The sequence below is a fragment of the Coptis chinensis genome, chromosome 9, assembly GCF_015680905.1.
Source record: "Coptis chinensis isolate HL-2020 chromosome 9, ASM1568090v1, whole genome shotgun sequence".
In the NCBI taxonomy this organism is placed as follows: Eukaryota; Viridiplantae; Streptophyta; class Magnoliopsida; order Ranunculales; family Ranunculaceae; genus Coptis; species Coptis chinensis.
In genome coordinates, this window is record NC_141464.1 from 70776766 (window position 1) to 70790934 (window position 14169).

Consider the following 14169-nt stretch of genomic DNA (forward strand, 5'->3'; position numbering starts at 1 on the left):
ACTAGAATTCAATAAGTATGTGGTAGCGTTAGTTTCGGGAATACCAATACGATCCTATTCACACGCGGGATATATATGACCGATAATGTATACCTCTATGACTATACATATTTTCATGAGTATTATGGAGGAGGGTATTTCATTATAATGGACCAAGGGCGTTACAACATAGCCCTTGGTAGCCCAATCTTAAATGTAGGCACCACCATGTTATTCATCCCCGATGAATATTTTTAGGGATTGGCGGTTTACCTCTAAATAGTACCGGGTGACGTTTTCCTTGCTTTTAGGCGAGGGACGTCGCCGATATGAAATTCCTCAAGTATTAGTGGCTAGTCTTAAGAGAGCCCAAAGCATGAGGCATAAGTATCTTCTTATGCCTATTTTGGTTTGCGCGATCATGCTTAGTTGTCTACCTGAATTCTGTACCCAGTTCCACGGATTGGAAAAGGGTTGAAGTCATGAGACCCACCAATAGGTGGTTCGCTTCATTTCGAGTAATGACTTGGTCGGATGGCAGGTGCAACCTCATTTGGTTGCTCCTTACACCCCATCAGACATAGTAACACTCGACAGGTTAGCACAAGTTGATGACACACGGCGACGGGCTTAGCACGTTATCATGGCATGGCAGGATGCGAAGGAACCTCATCTCTTAGGAGAGGAAGATGACGCTTAAACGGGAGTTAATGTTAGTTTTTATTTCAGTTAGTGTCTACTTATGTCCCAAGCAATTTGATTCTTATTAACCCCATAACGAGTGGAACTCATATCGATTTGCGTCAGTTTTTATTTTCTATATTAGTATGTTTTAACCTTGGTTTGCAGATGTTCCAGAATTTCATGCATTTCCATAGAATTTCTCTACCCTATTTATTTAAATACTTTGAGAACAAAGCATGCTTCTTGTTGGGGCATAGAAGCACGTGTAATTAAGGCATCTGTTATGATATATATATGTATAATATGCACTTATTTTCTAGTTAAAAATTCAAAATTTTTAAAAATATTAATAAAAAGTTTATGTTGTACACTTAGGAATATTGGTATTGTTTTCCTTCTCTAGGCCCTTGATAATCTAGAAATCTCATGTAGCTTTTGCATTAGAATAGTTTTAGAAACTTAGGTTAATATGTAGGTAATAAGCCTTGCATCTATATATAAATATGTTACATGAGTATCTATATGATTGTTGGCGATAAGTTAAGTTTAAAATTTAGGCTAGAGTACTTAATACACAAATCTGTGAGAATATAGCCTAAAAGCCTTATATGAGTGAACATTTGAGAAATGACCACAAGGGAGAAGTAAAATTAGGATAGAAATCACCGTCCACTTGTGATCACTATACCATATCCTAAAGCGAGAATTTAGGCCTCTTTTGGATCGATATAACCGAAATTCAAACCTATGAATTATTTTCTCTAATAAGCCCTCTGGGCCTTTCTTTAGCCTTTCATAAACCGCCAATCCTTTATTTACAAAACAAAACAAAATAAAAATAAAAAATCAAGCGTACCCGATTCTTTGAATAAGTTAGAATAGAGATGAAGAATAGAAAGAGGTTTGATCTCCATAAGAACTAAACCTTTGGGTATGCACAAAACCCAAACTCCTCACTCCTCACAAAACTATCTCGACGCCATTAACGCCTCCAACCTTCAGCATCCCCCATCCAAACATCAATTCACATACCCAACACTTTACAACAACAACCAAACATCATTCAACCATACAACAACAATAAAAATTCAAACCACAACAAAAGAGTTCAAACAAAGAAAACAGGATGATTCTTGGGCTCGCACAGCCATTAACAGACCATAAGGTTCAACAGTTCACTTGAGTTTCACAGTTCAGCGAAACAATATATGCTAACCTTTAATAATTTATCAATTCAACAAGATGAGAAAAATAACAACAAAGGAAAACAGAACAAAAATTGAGAGGAAAACTTTGATAGTAAAGTTATCTCTGTATAGATGTCAAATAGAAAAACTAAACTACTCACCCGTGATACGCTCGCTTTATCCGGCCCGATGTCGACTATCGTAAATCTCCAGACAGAAGAAAAACTCTCCTATCCTCTATGTGAAAAACTCTTTATATTTTCTTCTTCTCTGTGTGTAAATAAATTCTACTTGTGAACTCCTTTTTGTTTTGAAACCCCCCGAAAAACAAGGATGAAGGTTTATCTTTTTACCTACTGGGTTTTCTATCCTTAACTAATATATATCCTATTTTTGTTTTATCTATTATTATTATTATTATTATTATTATTATTATTATTATTATTATTATTATGGTACTAGGAAAAATAAAAGAAATAAAAAGGTGTTATAATTAAGCCCTCTATCTTAGAAAAAAAGTCACATCTCCCTCGACGTTTCAACCACTTGCCTCTGCTAAAAGCGGTTTGGTCGGAGGATTGGCCAAATTTAACTCGACCTCACAAAATCTAGAGCCATGACTCAGATTCAACAATTTTGCTTTATAGACTGTAGTCTTAGGCGATATGTCCGCTTTTCTCATTGTACAATTTGCTCTTTGACTTTGCTATTGCGCTTTGCGATCAATACAATCGTAGAGTACAGTTGGAGGTGGTTTTGTACAAATAGGAAGATCTGCCAAGAGGTTTCTAAGCCACTCAGCCTTAACACTTGCTTTATCTAAAGCAATAAGCTCGGACTCCATGGTTGAACGAGCTATCAAGGTCTGCTTAGAAGATTTCCAAGCGCCTGCACCTCCACCAAGGGTGAATATATAACCACTAGTGGACTTGATATCATGAGAATCAGATATCCAATTTGCATCACAATAACCCTCTATCATTGGTGGAGTTTGTCTAAAACATATGTCGTAATTCATTGTTCCTCTCAAGTACTTGGCTAGTCTCTCTAACGCACTCTAATGTTCCATGCTAGGACAATGAGTGTATCTGCTTAACCTGCTAACTGCATAAGCAATGTCAAGTCTAGTGCAATTCATCAAGTACATGAGACTACTAATAATTTGGGCATATTTAGACTGAATGACACTATATTGATTATTTTTCTTAAGTTCAATATTTGCCTCATAAGGTGTCGACACAGGCTTATTATCATAATAGTGAAACTTCTTCAAAAACTTTTCAACATAATGCTCTTGTGAAAGAGTATAGCCATCACTGTTTCTGATGATTTTGATTCCAAGAATCACATTAGCTTCTCCCAAATCCTTCATTTCAAATTGGGAGGATAAGAACATCTTGGTGTTTCTTACAACATCAAGGCTAGGACTCATGATTAAGATGTTATCCACATATAGACAGATAATCACATATGTATTAACATTAAAAGATTTAAAGTAAATATATTTATTAGCATCATTTATTTGATATCCATTGGACATCATGACACTGCCAAACTTTTCATGCCATTGTTTTGGCACTTGTTTCAACCCATATAAAGACTTAACTAATTTGCATACATTATACTCATTCCCTGGTACTATAGTACCCTCAGGCTGCATCATATATATTTCTTCATCAAGATCACCATTCAAAAATACAGTTTTTACATCCATTTGATGAATAAACAAATTATGAATAGAAGCAAGAGCCATTAGAACTCTTATAGAAGAAATCCAAGTTACAGGAGTATAAGTATCAAAATAGTCAATGCCTTTTTTCTGGGAGAATCCCTTGACTACTACTCTAGCCTTGTATTTATCAATGGAACCATATAGTTTCAGTTTCTTTTTGAAGATCCACTTGTAACATATAGGTTTCGCCCCAGGAGGTAGATCAAATATCTCCCATGTGTGATTAGATATAATCGAATCTAGTTATGAGTTTATAGCATCTTTCCAGAAAGGTGCATCTCTAGAACTGATTGCCTCATTATATGTCACAGGATCATCATCAATGAAAAACGTGTAAAAGTCATCACCAAAATTAGTGGATTTTCTATCTCTTTTACTCTTCCGAATTTCTTGTTCAGAAATTTCAGGATCTGTTGATTGTTATTCACTAGGAGCAACCAACCTCTCAATACCAATTTTCAAAAGAAACATATTCTCAAAGAAATCAACATTTTTACTCTCTATAGTAATGTTAACATCGACAAGGTTATTATCAAATTTTACTACTAAAAATCTATATGCAGCATTATTATAAGCATAATCAATAAACATACAATCAACAGTTCTAGGTCCTAATTTTCTCTTTTTAGGTTCGTTCACTAGAACCTTTGTAAGACACCCCCACATTTTGAACTATTTCAGGTTAGGTACATGACCTTTCCATAATTCATATAGTGCCTTATTCCCTATTTTCTTGTTGGGTATCCTATTATGTATATGGCAAGCAGAAAGAATTGCTTCCCCCCACAAGTTCAGGGAAGCTCCAGAACTTACAAGCATATCATTCATCATCTCTTTTAATGTTCTATTTTTCCGTTCTACTACTCCATTAGACTCAGGAGAGTATGGTGGAATAGTTTAATGAATAATGTCATTCTTGTCGCAAAAGTGCTGGAAGGGGTTAGACTCATATTCTTCACCCCTGTCAGACCTAAGTCTTTTAATCTTAAGCTTACAGTTAAGCTAGTTTTCAACTTCAGCTTTGTACTTGAGAAACATCTCACCGGCCTCATGATTGTTTTTAAGTAAATATAACATGGTGTACCTAGAGAAGTCATCTATAAATATAATATAATAAAACTTTCCCCCTCTAGACATGGTATTTCTGAATTCACCCAAATCTGTATGAATAAGAGTTAGTAATTCAGTTTTATCTCTAGAAACAGTTCTGCAAGGTTTCTTTGTTGCTTTAGTCTCAGCAGATATCTCATATTTATCATTAGAAAAATCAGAAATATCAGACAATAAACCATATGCGTTCATCCTTTTCATAAACTGAACATTCATATGTCCTAGTCTACCATGCCATATATTAAAAGAGTCAAGCAAGTAAGCAAAAGCAGATTCATTCTCATTAATAATAATGTTGTCAAGTACATTTAACATGAAAAGACCATTGTTATTACAATAACCTTTTCCAACAAAACTCTCATTCTTACTCAGAACGAACTTGTCACTTTCAAAAGTCACATTGACGCCAGCTTTTCCCAGTAATGACATAGAAATCAGATTTTGACGAATCTCAAGAACATAGAGAACATTACTAAGTGAAAGGGTTTTCCCTGAAGTTAACTTCAGAAGAATCTTGCATGTTCCCTCAACAGGAACAGACCTTGAGTCACCCATATAGACCTTTTCATCTTTCACTAGTATGTAGTTTGAGAAGGTTTCAACATCACCACAGACGTGGCGAGTGGCACCAGAATCTAGTACCCAGTTCTTCTTCCCAGTGGCCATGAACACTTGTGACACTACAACATAAATTATATCATCTCCCTCAACTAAATTAGCATTGGGAGGATCATCAGTGTCTTTTTTATGCCTGCACTGAAAAGCTATATGTCCTAGTTTACCACAAACATAACAATTTACATTGCCAGTTCCACTCCTTTTAAAAGAAGTGCTTTGACCTTGAAATTCTTATTTTTGTTGTACTTCTGCTTTTTAGATGTTTTGTTGGATTTGTTAGGATTACCTTTAACGATATTGACTTTGGAATGGAATTCCTTAGACAACACCTCATCTCGAGTCTTGTTCTTTTCCTCTATGTGAATATAAATGATCACATCCTCAAGAGTCATCTGTTTGCATTTATGCTTCATACTATTCTTATAGTGTTTCCAAGACCCAGAGAGTTTCTCAATCAAACATCTAACAACAAAGGTTTCGGGTAAATCAATACCCTCAGTTTTCAAATCATTAATTAGCACATGAAAATCATGGATTTGAGACGTTACATCTCTATCCTCTCTCATCTGGAACTTTAGAAAAGTCCCTACACATATTTTTGAGTACCAGCATCCTCTATTATGTATTTTTTGTTCAAACTCTCCCATATATCATGTGCATTCTTGTTTGAACAATAAATATCAAAAATTTCATTAGATAAGGTACTCAAAATAGCATGACAACATACCTTATTCCCATTGAACCAAGCAGCTTGATTTCTTTCGAAATCATTAGAACCCTCCATGGGTGTTGTATCAGTGAAATATTTTGCATAGTTGAGTACATCTAGGGTGAGAACACTCTTTCTCTCCATCGCTTGAAGTGTGAACCATTGAAGGATTCAATCTTTGACACATTGGATAAGTTGTAAGTATTCAGTAGAGGTATAGCATTTCTCATATTCGAAGTAACCTCTATGACTCCTGAATTGGTTTCTTTGTTCGGCGTGTCATCTGTTAGTGTAGACATCTCGAATCTTTCCTTAAGATTGTTTGATGCGAATAAAGAAAACAATGAAGAGACAAGGAAAGCAGTTAATAGGGAACAACCAAGGCGCGGATTAGGTTGTCCTTAAGGAAAGATTTCGCCCCTTCCAGTGGTGCAGAAAGGCAGTAGTGATGTCTTCCTCACAGGATACAATGGTTTAGCAGTCTGGCTTGCACTTGAATAGGCTGCTCCCTAGAACGACAATATAACTATTTCTGGCGGCTATAGTAAGAAAAGAAGAAGAAGATGGTAGGGCGCGAGTTCTATTTCTCTAATGGGTTTCACAAGTTTTGTTGGAGTGAGATACCTCTATGGACACACAGTCCTATTTATATAGAGGTTAGGTCGGTCACAGGAATCGGTCTCCTAAACAGATAAGGAAGAGAGACCAACTCATAATAGAACACCGAAACTTGCTACTGAAGCAAAAGCAAAAACAAGTTTAGGCAATTGGTCAATCCACTAGACACAACAGTAAGCCCAAGCCCGACGCTACTCGATACGTGGCTTTGGGTGAGTCCTCCCTCCTAACACAAAAGCATTTGTACCCTAAGGGCACGCCCTTATGGTAGAGGAATTCCTCATATACTTCACTTGTTAGTAGTGGATAACCAATGTGGGACTATATTTTATGCGCTAAAGTGGAGAGAACACTCTTTGTTCATCTCCTCCACTTTACACACACACACACTAGTACTTTGAAATACAATAGAAATTCCAACAATAGGTTCTCCCTCGAATGCCTTGACAGGGTTGATGCATCTTGAATTAAGGCACGGATATCTACTGCACTAAAGCATAACGTCCAAGAAATTTTTCTTGGCATTAATTAGTCTACACTATCCTTATATTCTTCCTAGTAGCTTCGTCACTTGTGAATCATTGAAGGTATTAAAAATAAGAGACGATTTAGTGGGTTTGTATTCCTTTTCCAATCTTCCTACTTTGATTCCTTGGTCAAGCCTCAAGTTCTTGCATCTTGATTCTGTAAAGTTCTCCTCCTGCCAATCTAGTAAGGAAGTCTATTTTATTTTCCCATGTCTCAAAACACTTGTTATAGAGACTGTAAATGGGGAAAGATCAAGACCATTCACATCTATGCTCCGTGCTTTCGAACTGGATTTTGTATGATAATGAATCTTGCGGGCCTGGTTGTGAGATAAAAGTTTACGGGGAGTCTCACCTCCTTAGATCACGGCTAATGGACTAATGAGTTATCTTTATCTCGACGTGTCCTCCCTAGCTATTATGTCCATTGACATTTGCAGGTTCAGTGAAGGTCACCATTTGAGTAAGGTTCTTAACACGGTCAGTAATGTCAGAGATCTAACTTTATCTGACTCTGCTGTTGTGGTAAGTCTCTTTCATTCCTATCCTTTTAATTCAGTCTAATAGAAAAGCTCAAAGCATGAGAAATAAAAATTTGCTTGTTATGTATGTAGTATCTTAAGTTTTTCCATTTTTATTCTGGATAACTGAATTACTGTGTGCCAATGCATAGTGATTTGGCGTTTCAAGGTCATCTTCGAACTAGATCTCCTCGATCATCTGCATGCATTTTCTAGTTTGTTTGTTTTAAAAGTGATAGTAAGACTTTACCAGGCCTTCATAGATCCAGTTCGTTTAGATGTGGAACAATTCATCAACCTATTGTGTCACTTACCTAGCATGGAACTTCTTCTCTTTGAAAATGTAAGTTAGCCAAATTCTTGTTCATTTCATTTTTGTTGCGTTCTTGCATTAATATTTATTAACATATATAATATTTTACCACGTTGTGTTGAAATCCTCTCTCTCTCGTTTTAGGGTTCTTCTGACTGCGGATTTGAAGAGGATGATGATGGTGAAGCACTCGAAGCTATTCCGCACTGCAATCTGTCAGAGAAGGTATTGTGGGTTACTATAGTAATTCATTATCCGAACACGGGTCGCTTTAGACTGACGGTGGACGATTTGTGTTTGGATAGCATTTCCGAATAGGAGAAAAGATCTCTAGAGGGTCCTATTGCGGAGGATGAGGTGTGGGCAACTTTTGTTAGTTTGGGGGGAGATAGAGCCCCAGGACCAAACGGGTTTGTGATTGAGTTTTACAAAAAGTGTTGGGAGACTGTTCGTGTGGATTTTATGAGCATGGTGAAAGACTTCTTTGATACGGGTTTCCTTGCTCATCATTTGAATAACACGTTCATTGCTCTTATTTCTAAGGTTAGTGACGCAGATGATATTAGTGACTTGAGACCGATTAGTTTGATCGGGAATGCTTACAAGATTTTATCTAAAGTTTTGTCTTTGAGGTTGAAAAAAGGTTTGTTTAAAATTATTTCTCAAGAGCAAGGGGCTTTCAATAGCGATAGACAGATTCTCGATGGAATCCTTATAGCTAATGAGACTATTGATGATAAGCAGAGGAGTGGTGAGCCGAGTATTATTGTTTGTAAAGTTGATTTAACGAAGGCTTATGATCATGTTAGTTGGAGGTTCCTCGACTATGTCTTAGGGAGGATCGGGTTTGGGGCAAAATGGTGAAGATGGGTGTGGAAGTGTATATCGTCGGTATCCTTTTCAGTTCTAGTAAATGGATCTCCAGCAGGTTTCTTTAAAAGTTTGAGAGGTATTAGGCAAGGTGATCCACTCTCCCCTCTCATCTTTATTTTGGTGGTGAAAGTTTACGGTAGAATAATTTTGAGAGCCAACTCGAGGGGTATCTTAGAAGGTTTTAGATCGAGTGGGTAATGACATGGTCCGCATTTCTCACCTCCAATTTGCTGATGATACTTTGATTTTTCTTAGAGCGGAGGTGGGTCAGGTTAGGTGGTTGAGGGGCATTCGTTGTTGTTTTGAGGCAGTTTCTGGGCTTCGTGTGAATCTTGCCAAGAGTAAGATGTATGGTGTGGGGAGTGTTCCATTTTTGAGCCGTCTTGCGTCGGTGTTAGATTGTCAAGCGAATTCGTTTCCTTGTACGTATTTGGGTCTTTCTCTTGGGGCCGATGTGCGTTCTAAATATATTTGGGATCCTGTTATTGAGAGATTCCAACATAAGCTAGCAGGGTGGAGGTGTAGGTATCTCTTGAAAGGGGGCCATTCGGCCTTGATTAAGAGTACTTTGTCCTCTCTTCCAGTATACTTTATGTCTCTTTTTGTTATTCCCAAGAGAGTTGCTAATAGGATTGAGAGCATCATTAGGAATTTTTTATGGGATGACTCCGAGAAGCAACATTGGTATCATTTGGTGAGGTGGGAGATTCTTTGTTTGGCTAAAACCGTTGGTGGTTTGGGTTTGCGTAGAATGGTAGCGTTCAACCAAACACTTTTGGGTAAGTGGTTATGGCGTTTTGGGGAAGAGAAAAATAGTTTTTGGAAGAAGGTGGTTGTGTCTCGATTTGGGGAGAGACACTTTGGGTGGGAGAATGGTCTGGTTTCCATACCTTATGGGTGTGGAGTATGGAGGGCAATTCTTAAGGTGCCCCATTTGTTCTTAAGAGGTATTCGATACAGTTTTGTAATAAGAGATGAGATTCTTTTTTGGGAATATCATTAGACAGGTGGTGGGGCTTTAGCCTCTGCTTTTCCTTTGTTGTTTGGTCTATCCAGGTTCAAAAGGAAACCCATTTTTGATTGTATGGTTAGATCTGACAGAGGCATATCTTGGAATTTTGGACTACGCAGGGCTTTAAATGATTGGGAAATTGGATACCTAGCTTCACTGATGGCAAGGCTTGATGTGACTATCCCGAATGCATAAAATGGTGATAAAAGAATGTGGTGTCCCAGCAATAAATGTATCTTCTCGGTTAAGTCTTTTTATTTTTCTATCATTTCTTGGTTGTCTAATGCTAATAGTCTTAGCCCCATTCTTGATTTCCCTGGGACTATAATTTTGAAATCCAAAATTCCCTCCAAGATTGCTTTTTTTGCATGGTGTGCTTCCTTGTAATGTATCCTTACCATTGATAACCTTAGGCGTCGGAAAATGTGTTTGGTCAATTATTGTCAGTTGTGTAGAAAAGATGGTGAGTCTGTGAATCAAGTACTTCTTTGGTGTCCTTTTTCTTGGAAAATATGGTCTGCTTTTCTTTTAGAGTCTGGAATGACTTGGGTATGCCCGGGCTGGGTATTGGATTTGCTTAAAGGTTGGAGTCATGGTCCTTTCTCTTCTTCTGGAAATCACATGTAGAGTTTATTACCTTTTGCGATCATGTGGGGCATTTGGCTAAAGCAAAACTGTCGTCACTTTGATGGCATCTCTATTTCGCGTAAGAAGACAATTCTCTCGATAAAAGCTTTATTATTTCAGTGGTCTAAAGTCTTCAAAGAGTTTAGAGGATGCTTCTTAGAGTATTTTGTTGCTAGATGGGATCGTCTTAAGTTTTTAGACATGGAGTGACGTTGCATGTCAAGGTTTTTTGTTTTTTTCTTCTTATGTTTTTTTTTATCGCTTGTAAATATTTATTTTTTAGTTGTTCTCTTGTAATGCAGGCTTTCTCAGCCTACTTTTCTTTTATTAATGGAATATCACTTTTACCGAGAAAAAAAAAAAAAAAAAAAAAAAAAAAAAAAAAATGTCACACCTGATGTCAGTTTTGCATTTTCACGGCAGCATGAATGAACTCTACTTTGTTAAGTTTTTGTTGAAGAACGCTTAGCCTTGGAAAAAATTGGAGGTTACTGATTCTTCACAGAAGCTCACCATGTAGTGAAATTGACTTCTTGAAGTGTTTTTTTTTTTGATAAAAACTTGTAAGTTCTAAAGCAATCACAATATCGTTGAGCTCATTGCTTGCAAGTGCCAGTTGAAACTCTAACCATGTATTAACTCCAATATCTTTCAATATGTGTCATGTTCTGATCACATTTTTGAAGAAATTTTTATGATGTGATTGGTGACATTTTCATTGGCATTCATTTCATCCCAAGGTTATATTATATGTACATTACTACTTATACCCCTCACACTTCATAGACTATATAGTATATACTACATAAAAGTTCGGAATTCGGAATAGAAACATAGTCCCATATCGCTAACTACCAAACATATTTTCTACTATAAATATTCCCCGTGGAATATGTAGTTTAAGTCGTGAAGAATTGCGCTAAAGCGAGGGTTGGGTCTCTTTGCACCATCGGTCCTACACGGTTGACAGCTTGCGCTATTGAGCTTTATGGTTTTTAACTGTTTGATCATTATTCTTACTCGTCATATACTCATATTTAAACTTCCCTCTAAAACTATTGCATCCTCTGGAAAAACCTAAAAGTATCTTTATGCGGAAGTACCTAGCTAGTTTTAATTTTTGCAATCCCATTTTAGAGATCTAACATCAAAGGATTGTCATCTTACTTGCAATTGTACGTAGTCTACTACTTGCAGTTATTTGATGCATTGTTGTTAATGCAAGGACTTATACCGGCATCATGTTTGTTCCTGCAGTTCCTAGCTACACTACCAAAGATTATAGTGACCTCAAGCAAGAGTTGATCCTAATTAGGAGCATAGTCGAGAGTCAAGTCCATGGGGCACTCGATTCCCAACAAACATCTCTTACTCCAATCAGAACATCATCTCGCTACACTCTACTTATTGCATCCACTCCGAATACAACATAGTTATAAAATTCGATATCATTGATTGACCCCCTCTCGCAACTTATACCCCTCACATGCTCATACTCCATATACATAAAAAGTTGGAATACAAACATAGTCCCATATCGCTAACTACCAAATATTTTTCCCACTATAAGTTTGTCCCGTAGAAGGAATTGTTTAAGCAGTGAAGAATTGCGCTAAAGCGAGAGTTGGGTCTCTTCGCACTTGCGTCTTACAAGACGACAACAACTCAAGCTCGAAACCGGCGTTTTTAATGTTTTGACTGTTTGGTCAAAGCCCATTTTTGCTGCAATTTGCGTTTTTAATGTTTTGACCGTTTGGTCAAAGCCCATTTTTGCTGCAATTTTGGTATGCCTGGTTTGCTTCCAAAAACCCAAAATATACCACAAAATGATTTTAGATGAACTGTAGGTTTGTCTTCCCCAAAACCACTCCCACGACAGTTCATTTTTTTTTTTGGTGATTCTTCATTTGCATTCCCTCAATTATGCAATTGGATTTTAAAAATTGAACTTTCTTTTATCAAATGTTATATTCAAAATTCAAATTTTTTCGATAAAAATTCTGGAAATTAAAGATGAGCTGTTTTTTCTTGTTGGCTTAACAGAGCCAACATAAAAAAAAAAAAAAAAAAAAAAAAAGAGGTGGTGGTGGGGAGAGGTGGATAACAAAGGGCAAAATGGGGAGTTTATTATTGCAGAACAGAACCAGTTTTCTGATTTAGTTTTGGGTTGTTAGACATACACACGTGTTAGAGCGAGCTGTTCTGGTTAGTTTGAAAGCAAACTAAGCATTCTAAATATTGCAGCAAAAATGAATCCCCATTTGTTCCAAGACTAATTGTACACGTGGCAAAACAACTTTCTGTCATTCACTGGAGCAGTCCACAGTCAAAGCCCATTTTCGTATCCATGAAGAATTGATGAAGCCCATTCGACCAACATAACTTTCCGGCCCGTTTTCGCATACAAACTGAACTAGTGAACTCCCCCAGTCCTCTAAATTTTTCAGTCAATGCTTGAGATTAAGCAATACTGTGATGGAAGCTAGTAGTTCGACGCGACAGAGGTTAAACGAGGATGAAGATAGGATCAGTTACTTGCCTGACAACATTCTGCATTACATCCTCTCTTTTCTCTCTACAAAGTTTGCTGTTCGTACAAGTGTATTGTCAACAAGATGGAAGCAATAGCTTTACAGAAAGTGACTATCAGAGGTTCTTCAGCACTGTCCGCAAACCCAAAGAAGCAATTTGAGGTTACAAAGCAATTGTTAATGCTTCCCAGAGACTCAACATGTGTAATCGACTTCTCCTGAAGTACTTGAATTTGCAGGTATGATGAAAAAAAAAACCTACTTGTCATTGACTGGTATTAAGGTATGTTTTGTAATTAGGTTTATTTACTGAATTTCTTATGCAGAGCAAAAGAAGAAGAGTGAAAGTGCACAAAGGGTTATTCGAAGTAAGTCACCGGCACACCACCCGAAGGTGCTTCTTTTACCCAACGTCAATATAGAAAAAGAGGATGAAATCAGTAAATTTCTGTCAGATTCCGGAAATTGAAAGGCAACAAGTGAAACAAAATCAGAGGCGACATGCATTCTTCATTTGAAGAGGAGCCCTTGCTCTAGATAAAAGTTGTTTTGAACTTTCTATCGACGGGGTATCTCTAAAGGCTATCAAAGCTTCAATGGATTCCTATAATCAAGGGTTTAACAAATCTTATACTTGGAGGTATGAGTGAGGATGGTCTTTTTTATGCGCCAGCTTACATTTTCCTTACGTATATATGAACTAAATTTGCTTTGTTGAATTGTTATTACTTCAAATTATGCTATGTCAAATATTCCAATCTCTCACTCATTCACATTCATGAAATCAAGATGCTATTTTAATTATATATATATGTTACATAATTGTTGGATTTGGTTTATGAATTATTTTATCATCCCTATTTCTGTGTATATGCTCAAGGAAAAGACACACATGAGACTTTTTTATTTAAGTTTTTTGTTATGCATTCATACCGCCTTCATTTAAATATGCTGACAGTTTTCCTTTTCTCCGTATTTTCATTTGTTTTAGTGATTTTGGTCGTGTAATTATTTTCCTGGACTATATCAACATTTTGTGAGAGGGATGTGTAATTGTGTTTCTTTAGATACGGCATTGCTTAAGTTGCTTCATGATAAGTTCCCCACTATTGCAAGCATGGGTTAAAG

At 36.9% G+C, this 14169-nt stretch overlaps 1 long non-coding RNA gene across 1 annotated transcript; it reads left to right on the forward strand.

Moving 5' to 3' along the window:
- The first annotated feature begins 13137 nt into the window (after positions 1 to 13137).
- On the forward strand, positions 13138 to 13873 carry LOC147477753 (uncharacterized). The gene is made up of 2 exons (XR_015208970.1): positions 13138 to 13280; positions 13368 to 13873. It is a non-coding gene; the product is annotated as an uncharacterized LOC147477753 (long non-coding RNA).
- Positions 13874 to 14169: the final 296 nt, after the last annotated feature.